This window comes from Nycticebus coucang, chromosome 17 (assembly GCF_027406575.1).
Source record: "Nycticebus coucang isolate mNycCou1 chromosome 17, mNycCou1.pri, whole genome shotgun sequence".
Classification (NCBI taxonomy): domain Eukaryota; kingdom Metazoa; phylum Chordata; class Mammalia; order Primates; family Lorisidae; genus Nycticebus; species Nycticebus coucang.
The window spans coordinates 29,240,966-29,260,376 of NC_069796.1; the positions used below are offsets into that span (position 1 = coordinate 29,240,966).

At 37.8% G+C, this 19,411-nt stretch overlaps 1 pseudogene; it reads right to left on the reverse strand.

Moving 5' to 3' along the window:
* Positions 1-10,368: 10,368 nt before the first annotated feature.
* LOC128568447 (heterogeneous nuclear ribonucleoprotein H-like) lies at positions 10,369-11,660 on the reverse strand (annotated as a pseudogene).
* Positions 11,661-19,411: the final 7,751 nt, after the last annotated feature.

The following is a 19,411-nucleotide window of genomic DNA, read 5'->3' on the forward strand; positions in this document are numbered from 1 at the left end:
TGCACTGAGGCTGGTGGGTTCGAACTCAACCCAGGCCAGCTAAAATAACTATGACAACTGCAACAAAATAGCCGGGTGTTGTGGTGGGCACCTGTAGTCCCAGCTACTTGGGAGGCTGAGGCCGGAGAATTGCTTGGGCCCAAGAGTTTGAGGTTGCTGTGAGCTGTGACACCATGGCACTGTACCGAGGGTGATATAGTAAGACTCCATCTCAAAAATAATAATAATAATAATAATAAAGATGAAGTATTCTCATCATAAAGAAAAAGAACAAAAGGGGTAACTTGAGAACTTGTAAGGTAGTAGATATGTTAATGAACTTGATATCATGGTGATTATTTTAAAATGTATATGTATACCAAACATAAAGGTATACAGCTTAAATATATACAACTTATATTTGTCAATTACACTTTAATAAAGCTGAAAAAATCACTAAGTTTTCATCAAAATGCTGGCCTCTATATTTACTGTTTGCTTTATTTTTTCAGTTTGTCCAAAACTCAGGTTCAAAAGAAGGATGCTATTTTTTGAGGGTCTTCTTGGAGATTCTAATACAAGATAATTCATTTTCTTTTTTGCTTTTTTTCCTTTTTTAGACAGGGTCTCTCTCTGTTGTCCTGGCTAGAGTGCAGTGGTGCCATCATAGTTCACTGCAACTTCAAACTCCTAGTCTCAAGCAATCCTCTTGCCTCAGCCTCCCAAGTAGCTGGGACTACAGGTATGCACCACCATGCCCAGCTCATTGTTCCATATTGTGTAGAGACAAGGTCTCACTGTGTTGCTCAGGCTGGTCTCAAACTCCTTCTCAAACTCCTGGCCTCAAGTGATCCTCACACCATGGCCTCCCAAAGTGCCAGGATTACAGGTATGAACCACACCTGGCCAAGGAAATTCATATTTTCTGAAGAGAAATGCTATTTATTAGACTTTTAAAAGAGTAAAGCTATTACATAATCCTAAACACAGCAAATAATTGGATCTTGAAGACTCAGAAATAATAGATCAATCATAAGAAAAACTGTATTCTCCAGCAAACATGAGCATTCTCTGATATCCATCTTCTTTCCCGTAATTCATTTATAGCCACATTTGATGGAGTAAAAGTAATACAAACTGAAAAACATATACAACATGAAAAGAACCAATGATGTCCAACAAGGAGAGAGTTCATTCTTTTGTCTTCTGCCTAACTGTAGTTAACAGAAAGTAAATAATTGAATGAGGCATTCCCTGAGCTTCAGAAAGGAATGTCAAAGCAATTATCTTTTATTATAGCAGAAAATTTTTTAATTCACAGGATTTAAAAAAGAGTGAAAATTCTTAAAGTAGAACCCAATTTGTTTTCTGTAATAACAAAAGTGTATTTCATAAAAAGGTTTTATTGAATGACAGAATACATTCTACCAAAGTACTAATGCTTTTCTGAACATGACTATAGTATGAGTTCTACCAAACATTTAAGAAAGAAATTATAAAAAAAAAAAAAAAGAAATTATGCCAATTCTCTATAATTCTTCCAGGATATATTTCCTCACTCGTTCTGAGGCTAGTATTACCCTAATGCCAAATATCAGAGTCTTTTGATGTGACAGCACACAATTAAAAAGGAATAAACTTTTGCTCTCAAGGGTAAGATTCTTATTAATCTTACACCTAGTGATGTCCTTTGGACCATGGCATTTTCAGGAACAGCTGGTGCTGTTCACAGCAGGATAGATTCACCACATAAAGAGGAAATGAGAAGAGAGTAGAATATATTTTGTAATAGGTAAAGAAACATACTGAGAGGAGTTGCAAATGATTTAGCAATTATTCCTGTTATAAAGTGGTACTAAATCTACAGAAAGAATGGAGATAAAGGAAGAAAATACTATAGACTTCAAAGCCATTACACTGATTCTAAAATACTACTCATCATTGTAGAGTAAGAATTCTAACTGACTTCTTTGTAGAAACTGCCTAGCTAACTGAAAAATTTATATAGACACATGAGTAAAAGAAATCATAAGAAAAGCTTTAAAATATTTTGAAGTAAATGAAAATGAAAATATAGCAAACTATTCAAAATTTGTGAGATGCAGTGAAAGCAGTGTCAAGGGGGAAATTTATAGCAAGGAATATATACATTAGAAAATAAAGATCTAAAATCAACCATCGAAATTGCCACCTTGGTAAACTATAAAGAGAAGAGCAAAATCCAAAGTAACGAAAGTAAAGAAAAAACGGGAGGCACCTGTGGCTCAAAGGAGTAGGGCACGGGCCCCATATGCCAGAGGTGGTGGGTTCAAACCTAGCCCTGGCCAAAAACTGCAAAAAAAAAAGTAAAGAAAAAATTAGAGCAGACATCAATGAAATTAAAAGCAAATATCAAGACAGAAAAATCAGTGAAAACAAAAAGCTGATTTTTTAAAAAATCAATAAAATAAAAAAAGCCACCAGGCACAGTGGCTCACACCTATAATCTTAGCACTCTGGGAAGCCAAAATGAGTGGATTGCTTGAGCTAAGTTCAAAACAAGCCTGAGCAAAAGTGAGAGACCATCTCTACTAAAAATAGAAAAAACTGAGGCAAGAAGATTGCTTAAACCTGAGTTGGAGGTTGCTGTGAGCTATGATTCCACAGCACTCTACCCAGGGCTACAGCTTGAGACTCTGTCTAAAAAACAAAACAATTTAAAAATTAAAGAAAATAAAATCAAAAAGCCTCCAGCAAGATTACAGGAGGAAAAAAAGGAAAGCACAAATAAATCAGAAATAAAAAGGGGACCATCACTAGAGATCTCATGGACATTAAGAGGATAATAAAGGAATATGAATAATTAGTAACCTGATGAAATGGAACAATTCCTGGAAAGATGCAATCTGCCAAAACTCACACATTCTGAGGCTAATATTACCCTAATACCAAAGCCAGATAAAGATATTACATGACAATAAAACTACAGATCGATACCTCTCATAAACATGTAAAAATCCTCAACAAAAAATGAGCAAATTGAATCCAACAAATGTACAAAAGGAATTATACACCATGACCAAGTAGAATTTATTCCAGATACACAAGTCTGATTTAACATTTGAAAATCAATTAACATAACCCATCACATCAACAGGCTAAAGAAGAAAAATTACACAATCATATCAATAGTTGCAGAAAAAGCATTTGACAAAATCCAACACCTATTCATGATAAAAAGAAAAAATCTCAGAAAACTAGGAATAGAAGTGAATTTCCTCCACTTCATACAAAATATGTGCAAAAGCCCTCATATTAAATTGAAATTTTAAAAAATACAAAAATAGTGGTAGATATATCTGTGAACCATAAAAGAAAAAAAAAATAAAGAAAACATGTGCAAAAGACCTTGATCTGACAACAAACTTAACTGTGACAAATGTGTTCTTGTTAAAGTCAGGAACAAAGGATATTGCTTCTTACCATTCATTCCTTTTCAATATCATACTGAAAGCCCTGCCTAATGCAATAAGACAAGAAAAGGAAATAAAAGATATACTGATTGACAGAGAATAAATAAAACTATCTCTGTTCACAGATAGTATAATTGTTCATGTTGAAAATCTGAAATAACCAACAAGAAACTCCTGGAACTAACAAGTATTATACCACGGCTATACAATGCAAGATTAACATACAAAAGTCTCACTTTCCTATACTCTGGCAATGAGCCAGTGGAACTTGAACTAAAAATAATACCTTATATTAGCACCCAAAAATGAGATATTTAGGTATAAAACTAATAAAATACACATAAAACCTATATGAGGAATACTACAAAACTCTGAACTAAATCAAATAAATAAATGAAGAGATATTCCATGCATGAATATCTCAATATTATCAAGATGTCAGTTCTTCCCAATTTGATCTATAGAGTAAATGCAATCCCAAGAAAAATCCCAACAATTTAAATATGTGTAAAAATCTGCATATTGACAGACTGTTTCTTACATTTTGTCTGAAGAAAAAGATGGAGAATAACCAACACAATATTAAGGCAGAATAAGTCAGAAGGCTCGGCCTGCATAAATATAGCCAACTGATTTATGACAAAGGAGCAAAGACAATATAATGGAAGAATAAAATCTTTTCAATAAATGGTGCTGAACAACTGGACATCCACATGAACCTAGACAATGACCCTGCGCCCTTCACAAAAATTAACTCAAAATGTAGAATGGGGCCTTGCACGGTGGCTCAGGCCTCCTAGCACTCTGGGAACCCAAGGCAGATGGATTGCCTGAGTTCATAGGTTCAAGACCAGCCTAAGCAAGAACAAGACCCCACCTCTAAAAGTAGCTAGACATTGTGGTGGGCGCTGTAGTCTCAGCTACTCAGGAGGCTGAGGCAAGAGAATCACTTGAGCCCAAGAGTTTGAGGTTGCTGTGAGCTATGACTCCAAAGCACTCTACTCAGGGTGACAAAGTGAGACTCTGTCTCAAAAAAAAAAAAAAAAAAAAGGGGCGGCACCTGTGGCTCAAGGAGTAGGGTGCCAGCCCCATATACCAGAGGTGGCAGGTTCAAACCCAGCCCCAGCCAAAAACTGCAACCAAAAAAAAAAAAAAAAAATGTAGAACGAACAATATATGATAGCACAACAAAGTGACTATAATCAATAATCAGTTAAGATACACCTTAAAATAACTAAAAGAGTGGAAGTGGAATGTTCTTAACAAAGGAAATGATAAATGCCTGTGGTGACAAATACCCTAATTACCCTGATTTGACTAATACACGTTGTATGTCTCTATTAAAACATTACATGTTGGCAGGCTCAGTAACTCAAACCTGTAATTCCTAGCACTCTGGGAGGCTGAGGCAGGAGAATTGCTTGAGCTGAGGAGTTTGAGACCAGCCAGAGCAAGAGTGAGACCCCCATCTCTGCTAAAAATAGAAAAATTAGCTGAGTGTTGTGGTGGGCACCTGTCAGTCCAGATGCTTCAAAGGCTAAGCCAGGATCACTTGAACCCGGGAATTTGAGGTTGCCATGAGCTAGGCTGACACCACAACACTCTAGCCTGAGCAACACAGTGAGACTTTGTCTTAAAACACACATACACATGATCACACATACCTCATATATATGTGCCAATATTACATATCCCTAATAATCAAAGAAAAATTTTGACACAGAGTCTCTCTGTGGCCCAGGCTAGAGTGCTATGGCATCAGCCTAGCTCACAGCAACCTCAAACTCCTAAGTTAAAATGATCCTCCTGTCTGAGGCACCCGAGAAGCTGAGACTATAGGCACCCATCACAACACCCAGCTAATTTTCCTATTTTCAGTAGAGACGGAATCTCATTCTTGCTCAGACTGGTCTTGAACTCCTGAGCTCAAGCAATCTTCCTGCGTTGGCCTCCCAGAGCGCTAGGATTACACATGTGAGCCACCATGCCTGGCTTAAAAGAAATTTTTAAAGGGAAAAACAACGTGAACCATTTTAAAGCCAAAAAAAAAAAAAATTAACTCAAAATGGATCACAGATATAAATCTAAAACACAAAACTATGTAACTCCCAAAAGATAACTAGGACAAAATCCAGATGACCTTGCATTTGTCAATGACTTCTTAGCTATAACAAGAAAGGCATAATTTTTTTTTTTTTTGTAGAGACGGAGTTTCACTTTATTGCCCACAGTGTAGAGTGCTGTGACATCACACAGCTCACAGCAACCTCCAACTCCTGGACTTAGGCAATTCTCTTGCCTCAGCCTCCCAAGCAGCTGGGACCACAGGCGTCCGCCACAACACCCACCATTCTTTTGTTGCAGTTTGGCCGGGGCCGAGCTTGAACCCACCACCCTCAGTAGATGGGGCCGGCGCTCTGCCCCCTGAGCCACAGGCGCCAGCCCAGAAAGGCATAATTTTTAAAAGAAATAATTGATAAGCTAAACTTTATTAAAATTAAAATTTTCTTCTCTGCTAAAGATACTATTAAAAAATACGAAGACGAGTCACAGAATATGAGAAAACATTTGCAAAAGATGTATCTGACTGTTATCCAAAATATACAAAGAACTCTTTTTTTTTTTTTTTTTTTTTTTGTAGGGACAGAGTCTCACATTACTGCCCTCGGGTAGAGTGCTGTGGCGTCACACGGCTCACAGCAACCTCCAGCTCTTGGGCTTACGTGGATTCTCTTGTCTCAGCCTCCGGAGCAGCTGGGACTACAGGAGCCTGCCACAACGCCCGGCTATTTTTTGTTGCAGTTTGGCCGGGTCTGGGTCCAAACCCGCCACCCTCAGTATAGGGGCCAGCGCCCCATTCACTGAGCCACAGGCGCCGCCCACAAAGAACTCTTAAAACAAGCAGTGCCTTTGGCTCAGTGAGTAGGGCGCTGGCCTTATATACTGAAGGGTGGTGGGTTCAAACCCAGCTCTGGTCAAACTGCAACAACAACAAAAAAAAAAAATAGGTGGGCATTGTGGCAGGCACCTGTAGTCCCAGCTACTCAGGAGGCTGAGGCAAGAGAACTGCCTAAGCCCAAGAGCTGGAGGTTGCTGTGAGCTATGACGCCACAGCTCTCTACTGAGGGTGACAAAGTGAGACTCTGTCTCTAAAAAAAAAAAAGAAAAGAAAAGAACTCTAAAAACTCAGCAATAAAAAAACAAACAATCCAATTAAAAATGGGCACAGACCTGAGCAGATACCTCACAGACGGTAATAAGCATATGAAAAAAATTGCAAATTAAAACAATAAGCTACCACTACCTATGAGAATGGCCAAAATTTAACACAGGACAGTGCAGATGCTGGTGAGGATGTGGCTCATCAGGAACCCAAATTCAGTGCAGGTGGGGATGCAAAATAGCACAGCCACTTTGAAGGACAATTTGGCAGTTTCCTACAAAACAAAACATACTCTTAAAATAAAATGGCTTATTGTACCCTCAATGAATCCCCAACAATAAAAAAAAAAAAACACAAAAAAATAAAAAAATAAAAATAAAATGTAGCAATCATGCTCCTGGGTATTTGCTCAAATGAGTTGAAAACGTACGTCCACATAAAAACCTGCACACAGATGGATGTTTACAGCAGCTTCATTCATAACTGCCAAAACTTGGATCAACCAAGGTATCCTTCAGTAGAATAAACTATGGTATAGCTGGAGTATCTTCCAAGGTAAAAAGAAATACACTTAACAAGAAATGCACAAAAAGACATAAAAGAACCTTAAAGGTATGTTGCTACGTGAAAGAAAGCATCTAAAAATGAGTCATAATTTATGACTCCAACTATCCAACATTCTGAAAAAGGCAAAACTATATGTGGAGACAGTAAAAAGGTAAGTGTTTGCCAGGAGTTAGTGGGGAGGAAGAAATGAAAAGATGGAGTGCACAGGATTGTTAGGGCAGTTAATGGTGGATACATGTCATTATACATTTGTCAAAACCCATAGAATGTACAACTGTGGTCCCCAGTCCCTAGGCCAGAGAATGAGAGAAAACTTATGCAGTTCATATATCTGGTAAAGGTCTAGTATTCAGAATATATAAAGAACTCTTACAACTCAATAATAAAAAGATAAGTAACACAGTTTTTAAAATGGGCAAATGATGGTACACCTCAAGGTACACCTGGGTGAAGGGCTCAAATACAACTCAGACTTTTCCTAACAAATGCAAACAATGTAACCAAATCATATGTAGCCTCATATTAATCTGGAAAAAAATAAAATAAAATGGGCAAATGATAGATTATTAAGGCAGTGAAGACTGTTTAATACTATTAACAAATTGTACTTAACGTGTCATTATTCATTTATCCAAACCCATCAAAACGTGTAGCACCAACAGTGAACCTTAGACTGTGGACTTTGCGTGATTATGATGTGTTCATCAATTACAGCACCTTACCACTCTGGTGGGGAATGTTGATAATGGGGGAGGCTGTTTATGTCTAGGGCAAGGGATATATGGGAAATCTTCTCAATTCTCTATGAACTCAAAACTTCTCTTAAAAAATAAAGTCTCTTTTATAAAGAGAGCAAATAAATAAACATTTCTCCAAAAAGATATATAAAGGTCAATAAGCACATTAAAAGATGCTGAACATCATTAACAATCAGGGAAATGCCAATCAAATCCACAATAAGATACCAATTCACACCCTCTAGGATGACTATAATCGAAGAGGCTGTGTGTTAGCCAGGATGTAGAGAAACCAGAGCCCTCATACACTGCGGTGGGATGGTAAAATGGCTCGGCCACTTTGGAAAAGTTTGGCAGTTCTTCAGAACGTTGATAAACATAGAGTAACCATATGACCAACTGAGTAATCCTATGAACATATCCACTCCCAGGCATATAATTAAGAGGAGTATGATAAAAATATAGATCCACATAAAACTTGTCCACAAATGTTCATAGTAACATTATTCACAACAGCCAAGTATGGAAACAACCCAAGGTCCATCAGTTAATAAACTGATAAACAAAATGTGGCATAGCCAAACAATAGAATATTCTTTAACAATAGAAAGGAATGAAGTTATTGATACAAGCTACAACATGGATGCTAAATCAAACAAGGTTATCGGAAAAGGCCACATACTGTACTATTCCATTTATATTAAATGCCCAGAATAGCCAAACCCATAACGACAGAAAATAGATTAGTAGTTGCCCAGGGTGGGGGAATGGAGAGTGACTGCTAGTGGTTCAGTTGCAGACATCCTTACACTTCACTTTACCCCTAAATACTTCAGCATGCATCCCTTACAAATAGGACATTCTCCTATAAAACCACAATGCACTTATCTACCTAAGAAAATTAACTAGATGGTTTTTGATCTAAGATCTGATCATTATTAATACATTGCATTTTGTTAAAGTCTATTTAGTGTCTTTTAGTCTAGAACAATTTCCATACCTTTGTGTGATTGTATATGTTGTTTATGATGTTGATAATGATGGTGGTATTGATGGCTTTCATGACATTGGTTTTCTTTAAGAGTTAACCACAATTTCTTTTATAATAAAATGTCCCACATTCTAGATTTGAAGATTCATCTGATTGTTTCCTCATTATGAGATTCAGATTAAACAGTTCTGGTAAGAATAATACCGAAATGGTGCAGTGTACTTCTTACTGCCTTGTTAATTGTTGATGCTATTTTTGTTAACATAGTTAACTTACTATCAGATCTCTTCACTGTAAATGAAGTCTGTATTTCCCCTTTTTAATTGGTAAATTATTTGGAAGTGATACCTTGAGACCATGTCCCCCAGATTTTTCACCCAATGGTGTTAGCATACATTGATGATCCTTGCCTGAATAAATTTTTATGAGTTGTAAAATGGTTATTTTTTTTTCATTTGATCTCTTCTATGCTTACGGCACTTTTATTTTTTGTAAAAAAAGGAAGATGTATTTGACACGTTTCCCTTAGTGCAATATACCTAAAAGGAAATCACAATACAATGAAAGATTTAAATCAAGTCCTCAGAATTTCATACAAACACCAAGACCTAAAGTATTGGTATTGCGTCTCAAATTATCCCATTAACTTAAAAAAAAAAAAGCTTAAACTTGTGTGTTTTACAGGTTATTAAATGAAACTAGAATTAATAAACATGCCAAAATGTTTCACTTTTAATTGTAGACACAGCTCCTATACTGAGTTTTACAAAAAAGCATGTCTTTCAACATGCATCTGAGCAGTGTTTCATGTCATATGGTAAAACAGCAACATTTAACATAATTCAACTGCTTTAACCTAAATATGCTTACTGCTTAAGTACATCCTACAATATAACTACTTCAAGGAAAGCTGGAACTTGTTTAACAGTTATACTCTATACGGCTTTGCTGTTACATCCCAGATGAGTATTGTGTTAAAAAATACTGAACCTGGCTCGGCTCAGTGAGTAGGGTGCCAGCCACACACACTGAAGCTGGCAGGTTTGAGCCCAGCCCAGGCCTGCTAAACAACAATGACAACTGCAACCAAAAAATAGCCGGGTGTTGTGGTGGACACCTGTAATCCCAGCTACTCAGGAGGCTGTGGCAAGAGAATCACTTAAGCTCAAGAGTTTGAAGTTGCTGTGAGCTGTGATGCCCCAGCACTCTACTGAGGGTGACATAGTGATACTCTGTTTAAAAAAAAAAAAAATACTGAAACTTTAAATCTTTAAAACAATCCTGATTTCCATTTATAGAGTAAGCATAAATCATAAGTTCGTATGGCAAGAAACTATTAAACTGAAGTTTTTTCTTTTAAAAAGTTGACCAAGAATCCATGATAGGGATCAATTACATCCCCATTCTCCACTCATACTGGACATGCTAGACATGCCTCCCGTTCTGTTCACACCCGTAGCTCACAGCTTCCACTACTGTAGTAGCTGCTGTTCACTGCTCCTTGGCTACCTATGCAATGTTTGATTGAAAATCCCTGGAGTTTTCCTGCAAAACTTGGTCATAGCCACTCTTGCTGCTCTGGCCACCATAGCCACCTTCATAACCACCACTCAGCTGCTTGCTGTCTGGGCCACCATAACTGGACTGGTTTGACAAACCCACGTCGTCCATTATTTGGGTACCATAAGCACCACCATTTGCTCCTGCTGTAGAATTCAAGAAGAGTTTGACCTATCTGTGTTGCATATTTGCTTTGTCTTTTGACATAGCTGCTGCCATGGCGTCCTCATGAGTTGCAAACTCGACGTCTGCTTCACCATTACTCTGCCATCGGGTTGAGAGGTGAAAAAGGTTATAAATGTCATTATCAGTAGCTCTGTAAGGTAATCCACGCATGTGTACACAATGTCCTGTTGTGCTCTGGAAAGTAGAGCCACATCCCCACATCAGTGATCAGACATTCCTGAAAAACAATAATTGAGATTTCTTCTAAATCTATCTGACCCGAATCCGTAGCTATCATTGTAGCCATTCTAATCATTAGAGCCTCCATAGCCTCCACCATAAGCACCATGCCTCATCCTCTCAAAGCTGGCTCCTCTGTCAAGGCGGTTATACCCTCTGCCAGCCCCAGATCTGTCACTGGGACCTGGCGACTGCATGGCCGTAAGCTTTCGTGGCGGATCATAGTGCGTTCTCACTTCAGCTCAACTGCTCTTAAAGATTTCAATATACCTGTGCCCTATTCTTTCCTTGTATTTCTTCTGAGCTTTTCCAGCTATTTCCTGTGAAACAAACTATACAAAGGCCACCCCTGTACTCCTCCCCTGAACTCCACTGGCAATGTTACCCCATGTGGCACAATTTCCAACCCTGAGAAGAAATGAACAATTTCTTCCTTGTTACATTCAAGGGCAAGTCCTCTAAGCCGCACAAAGCCATCACTGGCCATGTCAGGACTATTTGGACCAGTTTGCTTCAATACCCAGCCTATTTCAACATTGTTTGACTTGACTACTTCAACATATCTGTGTCCCATAGTTTTTCTGTCTTTTTTCAGGGCCAATTGGACTTCATCTTCTGATTTGAGTTCAACAAAAGTCTCACCGCTCGGTTCTGTCTTCTGTTGTGTAGATGAAACGAATACCTTGAGCTCAATTTTGAATTTTGCAGCCAGAAAAAACCTGCTGCCCTTCTTCAGCCAGGCAAGACCAGGGCAAGCCCCAGACCTTCACCACGAATTCCTCTCCACCTTCGGTGCCCACCATCATTGTCTCTTCAAGGGTCCCAGCATTGAAATGGACTAGACACACAACTTCCAAGTGGCTGAGAAGAAAAATCGGCACTTTTGTTTTTAAAATGGTTTTCCTCTTTCTCTCATATCAGTATAGATTCAGATTATCTTTCCATGTATTATGAGTATTAATTATTCTTATGCTCAAGTTGTCCCAAATTTGTCCACTGGGAGCCCCTTCAACCAAACTCCTGTCTTTTTGCCATGACCTCATCAGCCTTTGTGCAATTCTACTTCTCAGTTTACACACACCGCAAGATACCCGCTTATCTTGAACTTTCCCCGCGCCACACCTGGAATTAACTATTGTTTACAAGGAATCCTGACACCTTCTAGTAGAGGATTGTATTTAAAAATCAAGAACTATGATGTAGTGTTTACTGTCATTAGGCCTTTACAGTAGACAATCCAGGTTTTCTTTTTTTCTTTTTTAATCATCGGTGTACACTGATACTCTTCAACTTCATAGGGGCTTTTTCTCACCTTCTCCTGTTCCACATTCTTATCTCTCTTCTCCCACAATGAAAACTGATTCCCATTCACAACGTCTTTAATCATTTGGTCTTTCCTACATTACACAAACACACACACACACACAATGGTTTCACACAACCCCAACAAGCCCCTAAGGTAAACTTTGAGATTTCTTTGTATTAGTCCTTGTTCTTAGAATATATTCTATAAGGATATAGAATCAGCACACTGTGTTCAGAAGTAACTTGAATTGTATTTTCCATGTATGTTTTTACTATTTATACACAATTGACTTAACTTGGTTCTCTTTGTATTAGATTTTAGGGTCTTTTTTTAATCTTTCTTTTTACTTTTAGATTATTAACTCTAGGGTGTTTCCAGCCTTTCTTCATCTCTGTCAATAATAGAAGGCACTAGTTTTCCCTAGCAACTTCTCCTTCTACAGTTCTGAGGATGTTTCCAAAGCATTTCTTGGGATCTTCTGACACATAATTACAAAGAAAGGGGAATAGAAAGCAATGCAAGAGGCGCATGGAAGTGAAGCAGACATGAGAGAATTCCCTTTTCTTTTAAAGAAACAGGCATGGGAACAGCTGCAGGGTTTATACCTTATGAAAAGAAATTGAGAAAGGGTCTTCAAGCAATAAAAAGTAGCTTGCACACTAAAGGAGAGCTCACTTCAGCTGATAAGGGAGGTTCAGTAGGCTGAGAATGTGAGGTGGTCTGAGTCAGCCAAATTCTCTACTATAGTTCATTGCAAATGTTTAGATACCACTCCTTCCTGATCAGTATTGTAACTTCCTCATAAGAGACAATATAAAGTTATGAATTAAACTAATAAAATTTGGCAACCACGAGGATCAAATTTTGTGTTTGGCTTATAACTATTTCAGTTCTTCAGCTGCTACACCCTGTATCTTGGGAAATCTCTTCTAGATTTTTACAGCAGAGTAAAGTCCCTGAGATTTAATTGATAACTTAAGCTAGTAATTTAGAAATCTTAGCTGTTGGGCGGCGCCTGTGGCTCAGCGGGTAGGGCGCCGGTCCCATATGCCGGAGGTGGCGGGTTCAAACCCAGCCCCGGCCAAATTAAAAAAAAAAAAAAAAAAGAAATCTTAGCTGTTACTCTTTCTTTCAGATATTCAACAATTTTAGAAGCAGTCACAATATCTCCAGTCATTGAATTTCATACTGACCCTTTATATGTTCCTACAGTAATAGTATTTGGAAGGCTAAAGCCTTGCCCATCACTACAGATGATCAAAGGAATGACTTAACTTAGCTATTTTGCTACCATCCAATGTCTTCAGCCCAAACCAGGGCAAGTAACCAATCCATGATCTGTGCCACCCCATCCCACCTTTCCCTGAGAAGCTATTCCCTACAATCATTCCTGCTAAGAATTTCTCCATCAATTAATTTCTTGAAAATATTTAAGGAATGGTTCAGATTAACTGGGAAAACAGGCAGGAATAAAGAGAAACTACACAGATAATACCACAACCAGAACTAGAAAGCCCGTCATTCAGGACGCTGCTACCGCTGCAAGTGAGCACAAGAACCGCAGCTTGCCCTGTTGTCATCTCTAGTATTCAACATTGGATCCAAGGGTTGGCAACACAGACACTGTTGTGCCTGCCAACTTGATGCTGCTGCCACTGACACCAGAAAGAAATCTCCACTGTCCTTGTTTCTTTGTGTCATTAGTTTCAAATTCAAAATCCCAGATGAGTGCATCTGATCGGCAGGGCCTAAGTCAAGGGCCTACATCCCAGCTGGCAAAGGAGCCAGAATACTAGATGTCTATTCATTTCAACTTGTCTTCTGGGAGTCACAGAATTCCTCACATAGAAAGGAAGTTCAAAAGCTGGATATCAATAATTACAAGTGTCCATTACAAATATAATGTTCTGAGCAAATGCCATAGGATGTAACAGATATGCAGTTTTTTAGCAATATGATATTTAATGCTAACAGCACAGGGGCTGTCCAATACCAGGCACTAAATAAATAGTAATTGCTACTAACATTATCATAATACTTTCATAATCATTATCTTAATACTAACCTAAATCATGGTAATCATTATTACAAAATATCAATGTATAGGAATCCACGAATAAGGATTAAATGAGGAAACAAGTCTCAGAACCTTGAGAAATAGTAAATCCTTGACTCCTCTCTCTCACCACCATATTTTATCCAGTGGCAAATCCTGTCAGCTGTAGTTTCAAAATACATACTGTATCTGATCTCTGCTCATCAGCTCTATCGCTGCTGTACTAGTCCAAGTTATCAACACCACTGACTGGATTATAACATGGTCTCCTAACAAGTATTTTTTGATTGATTAAAACATTCCATATCTTGATTATGATCAAATTCATCAGGCCACACACTTTAAAGTAGTAAATTTTATTGTATTTACATCTCAAAAGTCCTAACTTAAAAAAAAAGTAACAGTCACTGAAGTAAGTTCACCCAAGCTTTCAGGTCAACAGAGTATATAATCAATCCATGTTAAACCAACCGCGTATTTTTTAGAATAAGTGCAAACTAATTTTTGGTCTAAAATAAGACCAAGCAGCTATAGAAACCTCAAAATTTACTTAAATAAGCTATAATTATAATAAATATACTCAGCAAAAAAGTAATGAGCTATTATAAGCAAAAATCTCTTTACTAAATGATCCTGTATATCATAGGAAACAATTTAAGGAGCAGTAACTATCATCAGCCAGTGGCCTCAAATAGTTTGCTTTACAGTGGAATGAAGAGACGAATGCAGTTTAAATTAGCTCTTGGCATATTTGCAGCACACACTTGAAAGAGAAATGGTCTCCTAACAAGTTTAGGAGTGTTTCCTCCTCTGTCACTCTGAAAGAGAAAGGCCTAACTACCTTTTTTTCTTTTAACTAAAACCCATACCACGAGAATAGGATTTTTAAAAATGTACTTATTATTTCATAAGCTGTAACATAAATAGAAGAAAACTTCAATCAGTATAACAAAGTACCAGAAATGAGTACAGCAAAGAAGCTTTAATTGGAATTAAAGTTGCATCCACTACTACTACTATTCTCAGAAAATAGTTGGTGATCAACAAAATGCCTCCTGATCTTGATTCAGTATTGGAGAAAAGAGTGAATACAGCCAAACTGTGCCTATTTGAAGCACTTGGGCAAAGTCCAAGAATGCCTAACTGCTTTTCCACAGTCCTGAACACTGGCTATCAGTGGTGGGCCAGAGACTGCGGCCCGTCTCTCAACATCTACTCCATCTATGTTCCTTTCTAGTTTTATTCCGAGTGCCAGAATATCCTTTGTGTGGTCAATGATGTATAAGTAGGAGGTCTTAAGGGACCTCTGTAAAAGCTCTTTTTAAAAGAAACATTATGCTGACATGACTTTTTGCCATTTTCCTTTCTTCTTGTTTTTGATGGGAAGATCTGATAGCTAGAGCAGCATCAGTCAATTGAATCACAAGGTGACCTTGAGGATAAAAATCAAGTGCAAAGGACAGCAGAGCAAAATGATAGGAGCCTGAATTCTTACTGAAATCACAAAGCTGCCGAAAGAGCCAGGGACTGCTACCTCAGCACTTCTACAACTTAAGAGAAAAACAAGCCTCTATCCTGCTTAAACCTATTTTGTGTGTTATGTAGACTAATTCTAACTTACACAAATGAAAAATACACATTTAAAAATAAGGATCAAAGACCACTTCCATTTTCTCAGTGGCTTACTCAAGTAACTTATTTCAATGATAAACTAAATCTCTTGAATGGTCTAAACCTATCACTTCAGTGCTAAAATAAAACATTTACTATTAAAGATAGGAGTGATTTCCCATTTAGCCTCCCTCTCAGATCAATTCAATCACTGTGATACCATAGTGCCCACAAAAACTGGCTTACAATCAATTTACAAGCTCAACTGTTATTACCAAGTTCTAACTACCCATTTTACAATGGCAGTCTCAACCTCTAAACTAAGGGCAGAACAATAATCAAATAGGCTGCTGTAATTATTAAAATCCCTAGCCACCATATATAGGAGAATTAAGTTCCACCCCACCTGAATCATATTACATATTAATTAATCATTATATTGCACATTATTACATGGCAGAGCAGAAAGACAGCCTGATTATTACATAATCATATTAATCATTGTGTTAATTACAGTAAATATTTTTTTTTTTGAGACAGAGTCTCACTTTGTCGCCCTGGGTAGACTGCCCTGCTGTCACAACTCACAGCAACCTCCAATTTTGGGGCTTAAGAGATTCTCTTGCCTCAGCCTCTCAAGTAGCTGGGACTACAGGCGCCCACCACAACACCCAGCTATTTTTGTTGCAGTTGTCATGGTTGTTTTGTTGCTGTTGTTTTTTTGTTTGTTATTTTTTTAGCTGGTCCGGGCTGGGTTCGAACCCACCAGCCTCGGTATATGTGGCTCACGCCCTAACCACTGTTTATGCTACGGACGCCAAGCCCAGTAAATACTGTTAACTGTAATTATCTAAACCCTGAAATCTCAGTAGTTTAACAAATAAAATTCAATGTGAGTCAGCATGAAGAACGCTCCTCCAATCAGTCATTCAGGAGTTCAAGTCCCTTAAACAGCCCAATCTGGATCCTTTCTGTATCTTGAAAACAAAGGAAAAGAAAAAGCAGAGGGGAGAGCATGGGAGATTTTTCAGGGGCTTAGAAATGGCAGACATCAGTTCCTCACACATCTCACTGACAAGGTGATAGGTATATGGCCCCAGACAGCTGAAGGGATACAGAGAAATGCAGTTTAGCTATACACTAAACAATAAAGAGAACAGGGTGTCTTGGTTATCACTGGCAAGTAACAAATTACCCCACACTTAGTGGCTTAAACTAGTTATCTCTCAATTTCTGTGGGTCTGCAATTTGGGAGATTATCCAGGTTGTCTGTCTTGGGGTCTCTATTTATAGGTGCAGTCAGATATTAATCTTGGATCTACTTCCAAATGGTTTATTCACATGGCTGACACACTACTGCCAGCTGTCAATGGGCCTCAATTTCTCTCAAATGTTGGCCTTGCCATTGTGCTCATGAGTGTCCTCGGCAACAGCAGCTGGCTTTCCCCAAGTATCTTTTGCTATTCACACTGCTGTACCAGAATATCATAGACTGGGTGTCTTATAAACTGTAACTTCCCATAGTTCTGAAGTCTGGGAAGTGAGATCAAGCCACCAGCAGATTCAATGTTTTGTGAGGGCACATTTCCTGGTTCATAAATGGCTATCTAGTATCCAGAATATATAAAGAACTCTTACAACTTAACATTAATAAATTTTTAAAAACCTGATTTGCCAGGAGCTGTGGAACATGCCTGTAATCCCAGCTACTTAGGAGGATGAGGTAGGAGGATTGCATGAGCCTAAGAGTTTGAGGTTATAGTGAGGTATGATGACACCACTGCACTCTAGCCCAGGTGACAGAGCAAGACTGCCTCAAAAAAAAAAAAAAAAAAAAAAATCAACAACCATAAGATAGTTTAAGGCAGAGAGCTCACAAATAGAACCATTAAGACAGCTCAGTGCTTTTATACCTGATTTATTAACGCTGACTTGACTAAGTATGAGTATGCCTGAAGCAGAGCCAACCTGCTTACACATAACACAAAAACTTCTCATTTTAATCTTTACCAAAACTCCTCCACAGATATCCACCCCCATATTAAATAAAAAGACACAAAAATAATAAAAAAGAATGATTTTTAAAATCCTCTAGGATGCAGGACTTTATGAATAAAAAATTGATGCATTAACTATGCAAATATTTTTAAGACCACAACACAAATAACAAACTGGGAAAAAATTATTTATTACATATAAACAATTTCCCTACTCCCTCAAAAACTATTTAAAAATCACTAAGAATAAGAAAAGGAATTTTGTTCTTTTTGTTGTTGTTGAGACAGTCTCACTACGTTGCCCTTGGTAGAGTACGGTGGCGACAGCTCACAGCAACCTCAAACTCTCAGGCTTAAATGATTCTCTTGCCTCAGCCTCTAAAGTAGCTGGGACTACAGACACCGGCCACAGAGCCCAGCTATTTTTTTGTTGTAGTTGTCCTTGTTGATTTTAGCTGGCCCGGGCTGGGTTTGAACTGGCCAACTCCGATGTATGTGGCTGACACCCTACCCACTGAGCTACGGGCACTGACTAAGAAAAAGAAAAATAATATAACTGTTAAAACCCTTCTAAAACAATTTTTAGAGATTAAAAATGGAAGCAACTCATAAGCACAAAGAGAATGGGGAGAAGAGACAAAAAAAATTGGAAACAGAATACCTACATAAATGAAAGCCAAGAAGCAAAGGTATTTGCCTTATAAAACCTTAGAAACGCTAGGGTATATGGTGGGACTAAAAGCAGATTTGATTGTTAAGTCTACGCAAGAACTCAAGCCCTGAGGTTCCTTTGCCAACTCCACATAGCCAGATTCATGCACAACTTAAGTATTTTTGCTAATGTGTGCATACACATTTAAAATAGTGAGTTTTCAATGGAAAAGGGAATTCTAGGTAAAATACTTTCAAGTCTTTAAATATCCAGATGGGGTTTAGATAGCAAGGAAATACCAATGTATGGGCACAACACATGGTCAAAGATTGCGTAACAACCTACTTTCCTCCCTTCTAAGTTACCCTAAGAGTTCAAGAGAAATACAGTGGGTACCAAAAAAATGTATATATATTTTAAAAAAGAAAAAAACTATATTAGTACTGTTAATACTCAAGTCACATTTGACTTCTGCAATTACAAAGAGGTGTTCAACACGTATTCTTCTTTTGTTATTGGTATATGTCAAGTATTACAATTTCAATACAGTTGCTTTCTCTCTTAAAATGTGGGTACATTTGGCACCCTTTGCATGTGGACTAAACATAAACCATTGTTTCTAGACCCAAACTCACTTTCTGGATCAATCACATCAACACTCGTTATGTTTTTAAAAAATGAGAGAATTAGATTAATAAAATATAATCTGGACTAACATTTTAGCCTGAAAGAATATTTCAAAGTTTAAGATAAATTTACAAACTCTCACATCTTTAAAGACTAATCACAATACTGTAACAAAGGAATGTTCCTATGTTGAGTCCTCCCTAGGAAGAAAAAACAAGAAATTTCTAAAATTATGAACCTACTTTCACACATTCCAACAAACATTTTTAAAATAATAAATCAAATGCAGAATTCAGAGAGACTGTAAA